Below are 3,798 nucleotides of genomic sequence, written 5' to 3' on the forward strand. Positions count from 1 at the left end.
TCTCAGGAGAGAGTCAGTTTGATTCATTTTTCAGGAGAGAGTCAGTTTGATTCATTTCTCAGGAGAGAGTTAGTTTGATTCATTTCTCAGGAGAGAGTCAGTTTGATTCATTTCTCAGGAGAGAGTCAGTTTGATTCATTTTTCAGGAGAGAGTCAGTTTGATTCATTTCTCATTAGAGAGTCAGTTTGATTAATTTCTCAAGAGAGAGTCAGTTTGATTCATTTCTGAGGAGGGAGTCAGTTTGATTCATTTCTCAGGAGGGAGTCAGTTTGATTCATTTCTCAGGAGAGAGTCAGTTTGATTCATTTCTCAGGAGAGAGTCAGTTTGATTCATTTTTCAGGAGAGAGTCAGTTTGATTCATTTGTCATGATAGAGTCAGTTTGATTCATTTCTCAGGAGAGAGTCAGTTTGATTCATTTCTGAGGAGAGAGTCAGTTATTGTGACTCCTGTGATGTATTGTTGTGGTTCCCACAGATAACCGTGGGTTCTGACCTGTTGTTTTGTGCTCTCTGCTTTCAGTCGTGATGTTCTCAGTCCCGCGCCGCACAAACCTTCAGTCTCACCTGCACTTTGACCTTCCTGGACGTGGTGCATTCTGGGAAATCAGACTGTTACTGGACACTGGTCCTGAAGGACGGGATGTTCGCTGGACTCACTTTTACACACTTTATAAATTATTTCAGCCTCATGTTCCTGTTCCGACACCAATCAAATGGAAACGAATCACAAACAAGTACTTTAAAGGTCACAGGTCACGTGTGTGTTTGTGTTCGAGTGTGTGTGTGTGTGTGTGTTTATAAGAATGTGTAAATATCATGGCAGAATTACCATAATAATTATCCTTGATGAATAAGTTTACAGCTTGTAGTTTGAGATGGTTTTTGGTTGATATGTTCATAGCTATACATTTGTTAATGTAATGATACTGTAATCAGAATACATGTAGGTGGGCTAATGCTGCCGTCACGCTAGAGTTTGAGCATCTGAAATTCTGTTGCAGGGTGCTGTGAGAAGGGGCGGGGTTTAAACAAGATGATTAGACAGTTACAAAGCGAGCGATTGGTCCATATTTTACATTTCTGTACAGAGAGGTCATGCTTTAATTATTGGTCTCACACAGTCACATGATGCGATATCGCAGGTCAGAGTTCAACAAGCTTGACCTTTTCCAATGTATTGAACAGTCGAATATTTGCACGCGTTTGAATGAACGTCTGTGGGGAGAAATGTGCAGTGTGACCACAGCTAAAGTATAAAGTGAAGGAACACATTGGTGAAAGCAATGCGCTGTCGTCATCACCGTTAATCAACAACAAAAGACTAAATCTAAACGTTTAAGACTGAAATAATGTGACATGCTGTTGAGAATAACGTCTTAAAATACAGTAAAGAGTAGATTATGAGATGATGTAGTTCATATGCTGATGTGGAGGATTTCTGCATGGCATTTCAGTGTTATAATAGGGGATTTCTATTTTATCATGTACACCCAATCAAACTCATATGAACTGAATCGGCAAATTTGTGAACCGTCCCACCTCTATACATACAGTGTATATATATCAGACGCCCTTCAACTCTCCACTCTTTGTTATCATACTGAAATCATATTTTTAGCAAATGTTTTCCTCGTTTATGTCCACACAGCAGCCCATACTGACAGAAAACACACAGGATTATTGACGTTTTGCAGATTTATTAAAACAATAACTGAACTCTTACATGCTCATCAGTAGGGCCAGACAGAATCTGCAGACATGCTCATCAGTAGGGCCAGACAGAATCTGCAGACATGTTCTGCTATTTCTGTGCAGAATTGGGTTAAAAATCTGTGGATTTCTGCTGGATTATTTTGGGAGGATCATAACTAAAAACTTAATATATGACATAAAAAATAATACATTTTAAACTTTAATGTTTACAATGTAAATCCAATAAGATCCACTTTATTTGGTAAACAAAGCAAGTCTCTCATATAATATCTCTACTAAAAGACAGAGAATATGACTTTACACACTGTATTGTGAATAAATCAGATGAATATTTTCATATTAGTCAATAATATTACTGTAATTAATTTAACTGAATAAATATAAATGTACACACATTTACACAAGTAAATAGATGGGCTAAAATCAGCAGATTTCTGCATGTGCAGATTCCGTGTGGGCCTAGTCAAGTATTCAGAGCCTTTGCTCAGTATTTAGCAGAAGCCTCTTTACAGCCGTGAGTCTTTTTGGGCTGCAGTGATGGTTGACTTTCTCCAACTTTCTCCCGACTGCATCTTTGGAGCTCAGCCACAGGGATCTTTGGGTTCTTCTTCACCTCTCTTACCAAGGCTCTTCTCCCCCAATAGCTCAGTTTGGCCGGACGGCCAGTGCTAGGAAGGGTTCTGGTCAACTCAAACGTCTTCCATTTAGGCCACTGTGCTCTGAGGAACCTCAGGGCCATTAAAAATACTAGGGTTAAATAAACTGTCTTATTTTAAAGACATGGCGGGGGGGAATGGAGTTTAATGCAGTGCTTCTTGTCCGATTGTATATCTAACCGGCAGTGAAGATCACAGATTTTTAAAGAAATCAGATCATAAACATGGATGAGAATCAGCACCTCCACATCCGAGGCCATGGTGCTCCACTGGAAAAAGGTGGTTTGCCATCTCCAGGTTGGAGGAAGGTCCTTACCGCAGGTGGAGGAGTTCAAGTATCTTGAGGTTTTGTTCACGAGTGAGGGAAGGATGGAGCATGAGATTGACAGGCGGACTGGTGCAGCGGCAGCAGTAATGTGGGTGATGTATCGGTCCATTGTGGTAAAGAAGGAGCTGAGGCGTAAGGCAAGGCTCTCGATTTACTGGTCAATCTATGTTCCTACTGTCACCTGTGCTCATGAGCTTTAGGTCATGACTGAAAGGACAAGATCTCTGATACAAGCAGCTGAAATGGGTTTCCTCTGCAGGGTGGCAGGGCGCACCCTTATAGACGGGGTGTGGTGCTCTGACACCCGGCAGAGCTCGGAGTAGAGCTGCTGCTCCTCCACATCCAGAGAAGTCAGCTGGAATGGCTCGGGCATCTGTTTCGGATGCCTCCTGGACGCCTACCTAGGGAGGTATTCCAGGCATGTCCTACCGGGAGGAGGCCTCAGGGAAGACTCAGAACATGCTGGAGGGATTATGTCTCTCGGCTGGCCTGAGAATTCCTCGGGATCCGCCCGGAGGAGCTGGAGGAAGTATGAGGAGAGACGGAAGTCTGGGGTTCTCTCCTAAGACTGCTGCCCCCGTTACTCAGCCACGGATAAGCGGATGAAAATGACATGACAGATCTTAAACAGAGCTCTTGGGCTGCCTGGCTGAAAATTAAAAGTCTGTGCATATAACCAATTGTGTCTCTGAGCTCTTCAGGCAGTTCCTTTGACCTCATGATTGTCATTCGCTCTGACATGCATTGTGAGCTGTAAGGTCTTATATAGACAGGTGTGTGGCTTTCCTAATCAAGTCCAGTCAGTGTAATCAAACACAGCTGGACTCAAATGAAGGACACTGGTCTCAAACTCAACTCCTGGAGGGCCGCAGCTCTGCAGTTTTCCTTCAACCCTAATCAAACACAGCTGATCTAATCCTGTCAGGTAGTCTTGATTAGTTAGATCAGCTGTGTTTGATTAGGGTTGGGGCCAGAGATGTATAGTAACGAAGTAGAACTACTTCACTACTGTACTTAAGTACTAAAAGGCAGTATCAGTACTTTACTGAAGTATTGTTTGTTTCTCCTACTTCCACTTTTACTTAAGTACATATTTTCG

The 3,798-nt window shown here is 42.3% G+C and overlaps 1 protein-coding gene across 1 annotated transcript in view; it reads left to right on the forward strand.

Annotated features, from left to right (window-relative positions):
- The window catches only part of LOC130216850 (arf-GAP with Rho-GAP domain, ANK repeat and PH domain-containing protein 1-like), a 122,875-nt gene extending 121,115 nt beyond the window's left edge, over positions 1 to 1,760 (forward strand). The window contains exon 32 of the mRNA XM_056448730.1: positions 523 to 1,760. The gene's annotated coding sequence lies outside the window, so the exon portion shown is untranslated. The remainder of the gene's footprint in view (positions 1 to 522) is intronic.
- Positions 1,761 to 3,798: the final 2,038 nt, after the last annotated feature.

This window comes from Danio aesculapii, chromosome 23 (genome assembly GCF_903798145.1).
Source record: "Danio aesculapii chromosome 23, fDanAes4.1, whole genome shotgun sequence".
Classification (NCBI taxonomy): Eukaryota; Metazoa; Chordata; class Actinopteri; order Cypriniformes; family Danionidae; genus Danio; species Danio aesculapii.